Below are 13,479 nucleotides of genomic sequence, written 5' to 3' on the forward strand. Positions count from 1 at the left end.
TTTTTTTGCTAGAAAATGACTTAGAACCCCCAAACATTATAAATGTTTTTTTTTCTAACACCCTAGAGAATAAAATGGTGGTCATTGCAATACTTTTTTTTGCACTGTATTTGCGCAGCGGGCTTATAAGCGCATTTTTTTGGAAAAAATTCACTTTTTTGAATAAAAAAATAAGACAACAGTAAAGTTAGCCCAATTTTTTTTATATTGTAAAATATAATGTTATGCCAAGTAAATTGATACCCAACATGTCACGCTTCAAAATTGCGCCCGCTCGTGGAATGGCATCAAACTTTTACCCTCAAAAATCTCCATAGGCGACGTTTAAAAAATTCTACAGGTTGCATGTTTTGCATTACAGAGGAGGTCTAGGGCTAGAATTATTGCTCTCACTCTACCGATAGTGGTGATACCTCACATGTGTGGTTTGACTACCGTTTTCATATGCGGGCGCTACTGCGCGCGAGCTCGTCGGGACGGGGGTTTTTAAAAAAAAAAATTATATTTTTATTATTTATTTTACATTAGTTTATTTATTTTTACACCGTTTTAAAAAAAATGTGTCACTTTTATTCCTATTACAAGGAATGTAAACATCCCTTGTAATAGAAAAAAGCATGACAGGACCTCTTAAATATGAGATCTGGGGTCAAAAAGACCTCAGATCTCATATTTACACTAAAATGCAATATTAAAAAAAAGTCATTTAAAAAAACGACATTGAAAAAAATATGCCTTTAAGAGGCCAGCAGTGTCATGGAGTTGAGTGGGCGCCATGAACAAGAAGCGGGTGACGTCACAAGTCACGTGATGTTTTCCGTACGCGTTACGTCCCTTGTGATGGGCGGGACTTCTTGATGGGCCGCTGAAGAAGTCCCACCCATCACAAGGGACGTAACGCGTACGGAAAACGTCACGTGACTTGTGACGTCACCCGCGTCTTGTTCATCGATCTCCGTGGAGTATCCTACATGCTTTTATCCTTCGCACTGGGGAACAGTGCCGTCCTTGTAAGTTGATCTACTTTTATTAAAATTTTTAAAGCAAAATACAGAGAGCACTAGATGTTGTTTATTGTATTGCATGTGATCGCTCTACGAGACCGCAAGCTGACTGGCTCAAGTTACCTGCTCCTGTTTATCTCCCATTGTGGGAACAGCTGTTTGAGACCTGACTGATTTGATTCAGGGGTCCACTCGTTGAGGTGAGCGGCTAGCGATATTGTTGGTGGAGGTTTTTCACTATATGAGTTACTCATCGTATTTGGATATCACTTGCACGCTTGGACTCTCATCTGGAATTCTTCTCTCTTTTAATAACAACGATATACCCATTCAAAGTTTGGACGTACATCGTCGTGCGGCGGTCCGGAAGTGGTTAAACAGCTTTAACCCCTTTCATACTCAGGGTGTTGTTACAGACACCGTTAATAAATTCCTGGAAAACTGCCGGGGCGTTACAAAGGCCAAAAGGCATTACAAGGTACTCATAATGGCCTGTTCTGGTATTAAACGCAGTTTTCCACTCGTCGCCCTCCATAATTCTCACGAGCTTGTATGCCCCTCTCAAATCAAGCTTTGTGAAAACTGTTGCTCCCTTGAGGCGGTCAAATAACTCTGTAATCAATGGAATCGGATAGGCATTCTTAATTGTGAAACAATTGAGACCCCTATAACTGGTTCCCGACCGGTGCACGCCGGTGTATGTCAGCAGAATGGCATGGCTGGGCAAATGGACATACCTGTTTGTCCCTTTGAATATGCCGCCATGCCATCGCGTGCCATGCCATCGCGTGCCACGCCGGCCGGGAGCTCCGTGAGTCAGGTCGCGGGTCCCACGGACTCAATGTCCATGGGGATACCCGCGATCGTCTCATGAAGAGGAAGTATGTAATGTAAACAAGCATCTCCCCGTTCTGCCTAGTGACAGTGCCACTGACCATAGCTCCCTGTGATCGGGAGCTATGATCAGTGATGTGTCACAGCTAGCCCATCCCCCCTACAGTTAGAACACATCCCTAGGACACATTTAACCCCTACAGCGCCACCTAGTGTTAACCCCTTCACTGCCAGTCACATTTACACAGTAATCAATGCAATTTTAATCGCACTGATCGCTGTATAAATGTGAATGGTCCAAAAATCACACCAAAATTGTCCGACTTCTCCGCCATAATATTGCAGTCACGATAAAAATTGCTGATCGCCACCATTACTAGTGTTAAAAAAATATATTAATAAAAATGCCATAAAACTATCCCCTATTTTGTAGACGCTATAACATTTGCGCAAACCAGTCAATAAACACTTATTGTGATTTTTAGCTACCAAAAATATGTAGAAGAATATGTATCGGCCTAAACTGAGGAAAAAAAATGTTTTTTTATATATTTTTGGGGGATATTTATTATAGCAAAAAGCAAAAAATAATGCATTTTTTCAAAATTGTCGCTAATTTTTTGTTTATAGCGCAAAAAATAAAAACCACAGAGGCAATCAAATACCACCAAAAGAAAGCTCTATTTGTGGGAAAAAAAGACATCAATTTTGTTTGTGAGCCACGTCGTACGACCGTGCAATTGTCAGTTAAAGCGACGCAGTGCCGAATCGCAAAAAGCGCTCTGGACTCTGGCTAGCAAAATGGTCCGGAGCTTAAGTGGTTAATCAATACAAGGTCTCCGTTCACCACTCTTCTTCACAAAGAAGAAACCAGCAACAGCAGAAGACAAGGATTTGTGGATGAAACCTTGAAAAAGTGCGTCTGCAACATATTCCTGCATGGCCTTATCCTCCAAGACCAACAAAGGGTAAACCCACAAGGGGGTATGGCCCCAAGTTGAAGGTCAATAGTGCAATCATATGACCGGTGTGGAAGCAAACTACTGGTTTGACCTTTGTCAAAGAGATCGCTAAAATCGCATTACTCCTCTGACAGGGAGGAGAGTGAAGAGGTGCACAGAACCTTGGTTACCTTCTGGAAGCATGTCTCACTGCATTGTGGTGACCAGGAGAGAGCCTCAGCATGGAGCCTCTGTAACCAAGGATAACCAATAACCACTGGAAACCTGGGAAATAACAGGAAATAACTTGGAATTGGATTATCTCATGGTGAAGAGCCCCTATGGCCATGGACAATGGAACCGTCTCACGAGTCACATGGGCAGGCTGTAGAGGTCTCCCATCAAGAGCATCAATGGCAAGTGGAGTGTCACACAGCTGCAGCGGAATCGAGTGCTTCAATACAAAGGCAGCATCAATGAACAGGCCTGCAGCCCCAGAGTCGATTAGAGCCTGTATCTCGATGGACATCTCAGCCAAGAAAGGGTAACCAAAACCAGGGGCTTATCCTTCTGGATAACTGGGGATGAAACATAAGGTCTGTCTGTGACAGGACCTCGATGTTCAGGCGTTCACTGGACGGGTAGGACAAGACTTCAAAAAGTGACCAGCCTGGCCACAATAAAGGGACAATTTCTCCCTCCTCCTAAAAGTTCTCTCATCCGCAGAGAGATGCATGAAACCCAAGTGCATGGATTCACCTTCACTGACCGACTCGGTACCAGGAGACATGGAAGGTGAGGGAGACACAGGTGGAGACAAGCGTACAGGAAGCTTCCGCAGGCACTCCTTAAAAGAGAGTCTTTCTCTGAGTTTGGAGTCAATGAGGATGGCAAACGTGATCAACTTCTCCAGCTCAGTGGGTATATCTCAGGCTTCTATTTCATCCTTGATGGTATCCGAGAGACCATGAGAAAAGGCAGCCACGAGGGCCTCATTGTTCCATGCAACCTCTGCTGCCATAGTACGGAATTCAATGGCGTAATCGGCAACAGTTCTCGTACTCTGTTTGATGGATATGAGGCACTTGGCAGCAGAAGCGGAGCATGCGGGAACATCAAATACCCTTTTAAACAAAGCCACAAACTCAAGGTAGCTCAAGACAACAGGTTTTTGCGTCTCCCATAGAGGGTTTGTCCAGGCCAGGGCTCTCTCAGAAAGCAAAGATATGACAAAACCTACTTTGCTTTTGTCCGTGGGAAACACTTGGGGCAGCATCTAAGTATATCTCAACCTGGTTGAGAAACCCTCTGCATTGGACTGGATGGCCCCCCAAATCTCTGGGGAAGCAGAGCAGAACCAGACATACCTCTTATAGAGGTAACACTCCAGGCGGGTGCCTGCACAGAGACTAGCGCAGCAGCAGGGTCAGCCTGCAACATAGATTGTACCAGGCCAGCCACAGTGGGAGATTCCAGGTGAGCCGTGTGACTCAGGAGTGTTTGTAACACCATGGCAAACAGATCAATGCAGTGATCCAGTACATTCAGTTTGGAAAAAATATTACCAACAAGTGGATTGACTGCATCTTCTGAATTCATGGCCTTCGCCTACTGTCAGAAATCATGAAATCAGACTGAGACAGAAGTACAGTTAAATCACACTTGTTTAATAATAAAATTAAAAAGAACAAACATAGTCAAAACATAGCAAGATTTCAGTAACCGGAATGGATAGTCAGCCAAGCTAGAAGTCAGGGATCAAAGTAATGGAACAGAAAGCAGGGCCTGGAGCCAGAAGGGATGTCAGCAAAGCCAGTCTGTAGCCTCCCTGGCGGTTTTCCTGAGTGTGGCTTGGGGTTAAATTTCGGCACCATTAGCGGTAACCCCGAGCCACACTCGGGATCACATCTCAAGATCCTGGTGCAGGTTACTTACCTTGTCCCCAGGATCCTGCGATGTCCCCCCGCGGTGTCTGCGGGCTGTGTCCTCTGCCCCAATGTCCTGTGTGCCAGGCTCCGTTCCCTGCGAGCGTCGCGACACATGGGGCGGAGCCTGGCGGCAAATTCAAAAAAGTGAAAATTCATAACACATACAGTACACTGTAATTTTACAGATTACATTACTGTATGAAATCATTTCACATCCCTTTTGTCCCTAGTGCTTTGTCCAGTGCCCTGCATGCAGTTATATATGATATATACTGTTCTTTCTGCCTGGAAACTGGAGATTGTCCATAGCAATCAAAAAGTGTCCCTTTACATCAAAAGTGGTTTTAGACCAGCTAGAAAACAGCGATAGTAAATTAGAACACTTGCAGAATTGAGCAATAGTGAATATTTATCTGCCCCCTTTCATGAATTTGTGGAATTTGCTGTACCTCAGTGGCAGGTTCCAAAATGCCATTTCTTTTCACGGAAAAGAAATGGCGTTTCTGGCTCTCTACCGTCATGTGGAAGGCAATGTTTTGACCTCGCTGGACAAGGCGGTCAGCAGGAAGGTGCATATTACCGCTGACTCATGGTCCAGCAGGCATGGGCAGGGACGTTACCTTTCCTTCACAGCGCACTGGGTAACTCTGCTGGCAGCCGGGAAGGATGCAGGACAGGGTTCAGTGTTGTTGGAGCTTGTTCTGCCACCATGCCTCCAAAATGCTAGTGGGGATTCTGCCACAGCTCTCTCCTCCACCCCCTCCTCTTCTTCTTCCTCTATGGCCTCTTCTTCAGATTTATCCTCTGAACCAGCAGTGCTCCATAAGCGTTCAAGGGGCTATGCAAGCAGTCAGGCTAAAAGATGCCATGCAGTGCTTGAGTTGGTCTGCCTAGGGGACAAGAGCCACACTGGTGCAGAGATTCTGTCAACTCTGCAGGGGCAGGCTCAGAGGTGGTTGACACCATGCCAGCTTCAACCAGGAATGGTAGTATGCGACAATGGTATGGCACCAACCTTCTCTCCGCCCTCCGACAGGGACACTTAAGTCCATGTTCCATGTTTGGCACACATCCTGAATTTGGTGGTGCAGAGGCTCTTGAGCAGGTACCCAGGCTTACAGGATCTCCTGGCACAGGCTAGAAAAGTCTGTGGTCATTTCCGCCAGTCATACAATGCCAGTGCTCGGCTGGCTGACATTCAAAGGGAATGCAACCTGCCCAACAACCGCCTCATTTGTGACATGCCCACCGGGTGTAACTCAACATTGGCAATGCTGCAGCATCTGCACACACACAGCAGAGGGCCATCAATGAGTACCTGTGCAAGTATGGCACCAGGACAGGGTCAAGGGAGCTTGGCTTCTTTTGGCCACACCAGTGGCTACTGATCAAGGATGCATGCACTCGCCTGTCAACATTTGAGGAGGCCACAAGGATGGTGAGCAGCGACAATGCATGCATCAGTGACACTGTCCCTCTAGTCTTCCTGTTGGAGCACACGCTTTGTGGAATCATGGACAGGGCACTTAAGGCAGAACAGTGGGAGGAAGAGGAGGACTTCCTTACGTCTCAAGGCCCCCTTTATCCAGATTGCATTTCTGCGGGGCCGCCAAACAAACAGGAAGAAGAGGAGAAGGAGGATTGTGTCAGCATGGATGTAGAGGATAACACTCAACAGCAGTCTTCAAGGGATGGTTTTCAGTTCCCAGAAGCACAAGGAGTTGTACGTGGCTGGGAGGAGGTAGTTATGGATCATGTGATCCTTAGTTATCCAGAGGACTCATAATCGAATGCCTCTGCAAACTTATGCTACATGGCCTCCCTGATTCTGCAAAGCCTGCGAAAGGACACTAGGATTCTTGGCATCAAGGAGAGGGATCATTACTGGCAGGCTGCCCATCTTGATCCACGTTACAAGGGTAAGGTTGCAGAACTCATCCTGCCTTTGTACAGGGAGCAGAGGATGAGACAGCTTCAGGAGGCCTTGAAAAAAGGTTTGTTCAATGCATTTCCAGACCCTGGGAGGTTACAATTTCCTGGTGCTGGACAGCGTGTTGCTGAAGTTTCATTCAGTCAGAGGAAGAGCGGTGGAGAAGGTAGCCGGCTGACCGATGCCTTTAAACTATTTTTAAGTCCTCAGTGCTAGGGATGGGCGAACGGTTCAGCCCGAACATAAGTTCAGGGCCGAACTTGCGCTGTTCGGACGTTTGAAGAACAGCCGAACAAACGGGTCGCTTGACTGTTTGTTCGCCCCCCCCGAACTGACCACAATGCATTGTGGCACTGAACAGTGCATTGCAAGCCCTAATTAGCTGAAGTAGTGAAAGCTTCAGCCAATCAGAGCACAGAGCACCGTCAGAGTCATGACTGGACACTGTCATCATGACTTTATCCAATCATGGCTCATTCCCGTCCCACAGTATAAAAGTATTATTTCAATGGCAGCCATTTTCAGTGTGATTTCGGACTGGAGAGAGATAGAACAGGGCTCTGTTCAGTGCTAATAGTTAGTTAGTGTGCTATACTGTGCTATTTTGCTTCAATTGTCAGTGTAGAATATTATTTTAGTGTCAGTCTAGGGATAGTGTGAGTATAGTGAGGGGGACCATCATTCAGTTTTGCATAGTGTGCAGCTAGAGTAGGCACAGCTCAGCTAGTTTTATTGTAGTGTAGTGAGACCGTGTCATTCATACATACATTAGTGTAGAGTAGGGACAGCTGAGATAGTTTCAGTGTAGTGTAGTGAGACCGTCAGTAATCTTTACATTAGTGTATAGCTAGAGTAGGGACAGTTCAGATAGCATCAGTGTAGTGACGGTTGAACACCGTCTATTTAATTGTGTTACTGCCAGTTTAATGCCATTTACTTTTGTGTGCATTACTGCCAGTTTAACGCTATATAGTTTTCTGCATTACTGCCAGTTTAATGCTATTTACTTCTGTGTGCGTTACTGCCAGTTTAATGTCATATAGTTCTGTGTGTGTTACTGCCAGTTTAACGCCATATAGTTTTGTTTGCGTTACTGCCAGTTTAACGCCATATAGTTTTGTGTGCGTTACTACCAGTTTAATGCCATATAGTTCTGTGTGCATTACTGCCAGTTTAACGCCATATAGTTTTGTTTGCTACTGCCAGTTTAATGCCATTTACTTTTGTGTGTGTTACTGCCAGTTTAACGCCATATAGTTCTGTGTGTCACTGTATGATTGGCGCATTATATTGCAGTATATTATAGTGCATCTGTGGAGTGTGTTTGTGTAGTGTGAGTACTCAAATTAAAGTGCACCAAACTCCTCTTTACATTGATTAAAGTGCATCTACATACAGATTTCAACTTCTTCGTTACATTTGCTTATAAGCACCGCCCCCTCCCTCACAATAATATCTAGGAGGACAACAAGGAGAGGCAGACGTTCCCTTGGCACTGTAAGGGGGCCAGCAACAAATGTGTTCACAGGCAAAGGTGGACGTGGTGGTCAGTCCTAAGGCAGGGCATCATTTCCTCTGTTTAGTGAGTTTGTCCATGCTATCCAGCCACAGCATGCAGAGGAGGTGGTGGACTGGCTTACTAAACCTTCCTCATTCTCTGTCACGCAAACAGAGACAGGTGTGCAGTCCCCTGCATTTGCCAGAGGGGATAAACCTGCCTCTTTATCCATATCTATTCCTGCCATAGCCCCAATATCATCCATTGAGGAGTCAGCTGAGTTATTTGACCACAGCGTCAGCCACTTGCTCCTTGATGATGCCCAGCCATTACTGGATTCAGATGTTGGTTCTGAGGTTGAGGATGATAGGAACATGAGCCTAGAAAGAGGGAGGAACACTGGTAGACAAATTGGCATTCATGTTCCCCAAGCCACAGCATATTGCCAAGTTGTCTCCAGTGGTAATGATGAAGATAGAGGAGATTGAGATGATGACGATGATGAGGTCACTCATGCGACTTGGGTGCCAGATAGAGCAGAAGAGGAAACTGAAGGTGAGGCAGCACAACCCCAAGGAGGCCAACATTTTTTTTATAGTGATCTCCGTAATACTTTTTGCATTTTGTGTGTCAAGTTACCACAACACCATTATTATCTTTTATTTTTTAACCTCAAAAGAGGTTGTTTGCGGTTGTTGTCCCTTGTTAATTTGACATTGTATTTTTGAAATGTACCTGCCTACTCACAAACAAACTGTCGTGTTTGAAATAAAACACATAGCCAAATATTTGTCAAAAAATATAAAAAATGTATTAGGGATCATAACAAAATAAAGAGGAAGGCAATGCTGGATAAACTGTTGAAATTGGTGAAGCCAGACATCAATTATTTGACAGGCAAAATTGGTAGAATGAGGAGTCAATTTAATAGGGAGCACAATCCGGTCCAGGACTCCAAGAGATTGGGAGCAGCAGCAGATGACATATATGTCCCAAGACTGTGGTCTTACAACAGCCTGGATTTTTTGCCAGACCAGATTGAACCCAGGCCATCACTCTCAACACTTCCTTGCACGCTTCCTTCCAGGCTGTGGCTGTGGTGTTGGAGGTGTTGCTGGAGGTGGTGGAGGAGTCATATGGTCCAACTCACAGACGTGGCTTTTATTGGTGAGTTAGCCCCTCACCCCATTATTTAGGGCCTGAAATATGACCTCCTCACAGATGAGGCATTGGCCCTCCTCCATTACTTGCATCTTACTGACCGTCATAGACGCAAAGGACTCCTGGACACAAGGGGTGGTTGTAAGTACCGCAGTAGTCTGCCGAATCAAATTAGTCGCTGACTCCACCAGGTTCCTCCCCTTCCTGGTCCTTTTTTTTGGAAGGCAGAAGGGAGGAACCTGGGATTCAGTCAGGCTACTGGGCATGGCCACCTCCTGGCTGCCACTTTCCACGGCCACCTTCTGGCTGCCACTTTCCACAGCCTCATCCTGGCTGAGACTTTCCTGTGTATGAAAATGGGACATAGTTTTAGTTTTTTGGTCATCAATCACACACAATTTTGAGCTCATGCAAATTGAATGTTAACAAATAGAAAAGACTATCATTCTGACCCCCGCATTTTTCATTCTTGTACCAATCATTTTTGGCTACTGCTGTCTATTGATATGTAATTCACTTTGTTAAATCAGAAATTAGTGATCAATAATAACATCTAGTTAACATCATTAATTTTTTGACAATAAATATGTTGAACAATGCTATACCTGGCTCAAGGTGGGCTCCTCCTCATCTTCCTGGGTGGAAGGCCCAGGTTGTACGTTGGAAGCCTCATCTGAGGTGGAAGGAAGAGTGGAAGGAAGTGTGGAAGGAAGGGTTGAAAGTGATTGCTGGGTTCACTCTGGTCTGACAAAAACCGCAGTCTGTTGTAGTACCAGAGCCTGGAGACATAAACATCATCTGCTGCTGCTCCTGATTTCATGCAATCCTGGACCTTCTTGCGCTCCCTATTATATGTGCTCCTCAGGCCACCAATTTTGCACTTCAAATAGTTGATGTCTGCCGTGGGAATCACAGGCTTCACCAATTCCAACAGTTGATCCAGCGCTGCCTTCCTCTTTATTTTGTTGTTATAAAATCGGTGTTTCACTTGCCACAGACAGGGCAGCTCCCTGTACTTATCAATGAAGTTGGGGAGGAAGTCATGGTCATTAAATTTATCCATTTTCTCTGCAAGACACAACACAAGACAAACCCTAATGTCAGGCTAAACTCTCATACTCTTGTCCCAATATAAGCCTCAATCTATAAAAGCAGTATAGGCCACTAACCACTGATGCCCCAAGTTAAAATGGTACCTTCGTTTGCACGATCGACGCTTACGCTACTCCATCCTTCGCTCACAGATTATACGTACGATGCACATGTGTTATGCTTTAGATACACTGCGCATGCGGGAAACTCCACCCCTGACCTTATTTCTAGTATATTCCCCGCCCCTTCTCTTTTGGCGCAGTGGGAGAGCACATGGCAGAGAGACAACAGGTGTGTGATAATAGCAGCAATGAGGAGGATGAGGAAAGCCCGGAGCCAGAAACGTCCCGATCCAGGAGGAAATTTAAAGCCTCAAATATGTACTTTGTGGAGATGGTGGACATCTTGAAGAGGGCTGATTATGATGGGAAGTATGGACCATACAGCAACCCAAATGTGAGAAAGGCCAAGATCATGACTAAAGTTGTCAGAAGTCTGCAGAGGAATTTTGAGGTATGACGATTCAAGGAGGAATTGAGGAAACGCTGGTCAGACCTTAAAATGAGGGAGCAGGAACAGTACAGAAGGATCAAGAGAGTACTGCAAAAAAGTAAGTATTTGTCTTGTGATCCTATTTTATTATTACTTGCATGCTGCTCCATGTGCTTTTCTTTACTGTTGTACAGTTTAAAATTGCAAGTTTCAGGTTCGTGGGGACAGTAATCATTTGTAGTAAACATTGTTCATTTGACCACTAATACAATGTTTTTGGCAGATTCGGGTTAACTACATTTGTTCAGGCCTATTTGTATTAAAAGAAGTTTAGTACATTGTCTAGATGGGTTTGTAATTAGAATGAAATGCAAACTTGATTCAGTGTAAGGAGAGGACACTCAGCAACTGTTTACACATCTGGACACAGGAGCACTAGCCTTTTTAGGGTGTCCCATGCAGGTGCTCCAGTGGATACTAGGGGTCTCTCTATGTGCGATACTTTACCAAAACAGGTAAGTATTCCAGCTTTAAGAAAGGGAAAAAAATCATGTCTTCAGCTTGGAACTCTGCCAAAACAGACAGTTGTACGTCACTTCCAAGCAATGTTTCATATTCCTATTTCTTGCCTCAAATATCTGTGTACTAAGTATACCTTTTTTTTACATTTACGTTTGCACTATTGAAGAAAATGGCCAAAAAGAAAAGGCCATTGGAGAACCTAGGAGACAGCTAAAAGAAACACAAGCAGTAAATCAAATGAAATATGAGTTCAGTTTATACCAAAAAAATTTACTTAAAAAATGTTTCACACATTGTCTGGCATATCAATGGCCCCCCTACCCACAAAGTACTCTACGTACTTTTGTCTTACTTCACGGGCGCTTTGGGGGGGCAAGCCAGGACGGCCAGCTTCAAGTGCCATCAGGGTTGTTGGATCAGGAAAGCCATCCTCAGTCCCAACTGAGGCCACATAGTTTGTTGCATTTTTCCTTAAATAATTACGGATAAGAGATAAGATAAGAACAATATGATTCAGTTTATATTCCGCCATGTTGATTGCTGTGAGAAATGGGCGGAATCAACTGGCCATTATTCCAAACGCATTCTCCACAACTCTTCTGGCTCTGGCCAGCCAGTAATTAAAAATCCTCTGGTCTGGGGGGAGGGTCCTCATGGGGAACAGGCGCATTAGATGGTCACCGAGCCAAAACGCTTCATCAGTGACGAACATAAACGGGAGACCAGCCACATTTTCTTCCGGAGGTGGTAAGCCCAAGCCGCCATTCTGGAGATGTCTGCAGAACTCCACATGGGCGATGACTCCACCAATCGAAATCCTGACATTTTTCCCCACGTCCACATACAGGAACTTGTATGTCGCAGACACCACTGCCAACATCACAAGACTATTAAACCACTTATAGTTGTAATAGTATGACTCTGAATTGGGGGGTGGGACGATGTTTTGGACAGGTAACCCTCTCCACTTCATTGAGAGCTGAATGCATAAATAATGTGTGTTACTTTGGCCAGCCCCTCCTTACTTACACTATTGGCAGCCCACTGGACAGGTAAGAAGTGTCATATTACAAAAATATGAATACACACTGTCCAAATTGAAGCACATTTTTACATTCTGCAATTACCTATCAAGATAATAGAAGAACAAATCTGACCACAAAAGAGGTAGGTATAGTGTGTGTGGGTTTGGCAAAGTCAGCAGATTGGTATTGGTTGACTTAGCGGTTGGGGGGAGGGAAGATTCCAAATGAGTTTTGCCCCTTTACCTGAATTTAAGGACAAAAATAACATTTGTACACATTTTAGGGGGTGTTTAGGGTAAGCACTACAATGGAGCTGACAAAATACATTGTTAAGTTACTAGGCTAGGTGTGTATGGGCCCAAGATAGCATGCTGGGGAGGTTAGTGAAGGCAAATATGCATGAAGGACAAAAAAAAGGAGCATTAAAAGCTTCCAGCATGCATGAGGACAAAGAGGACATTCACAGCATATTACAATCATGGTAATTATGGAATGATGAAATAAATACAATACATTAGCAATCATTAAATACATAGAATGTGATGTTAAAGGATAAAACTTACCTTAATATAGTCCTTCTTCAGGACCTGAATAATGGCAGAACAGGTCTCTGGAATAATGATTCCCAGAGCCTGGGGGAATATGCCAGTCGAGAACTTGATGTCCTGCAGACTTCTCCCCATTGCGAAGTACCGCAAGGTGGCGATGAGCCTTTGTTCAGGAGTGATGGCTTGCCGCATGCAGGTGTCCTGCTTCGTAATATAAGGGGACAGCAAAGCCAACAGATGGTGAAAAATGGGGTCCATCATCCAGAGATAATTCCTGAAATCGTCAGGATTATTCTTCCAGATCTCCCACAGCAAAGGCATGTGCGAGAATTGGTCATGCTGGAGCAACCAATTATTCGTCTATGAACTCCTCCTTGCCCTGTTCATGGACTGGACTTGGGTGAAAACAAGAACTCTAACACCAAGCCCTTGCACAGCACGAACTCTACGACGAGTATGGCTAGAAACATGGCTAGAAAATGGTAGGCTGGTCAGAACGAACTA

The sequence above is a fragment of the Aquarana catesbeiana genome, linkage group LG02 (assembly GCF_042186555.1).
Source record: "Aquarana catesbeiana isolate 2022-GZ linkage group LG02, ASM4218655v1, whole genome shotgun sequence".
In the NCBI taxonomy this organism is placed as follows: domain Eukaryota; kingdom Metazoa; phylum Chordata; class Amphibia; order Anura; family Ranidae; genus Aquarana; species Aquarana catesbeiana.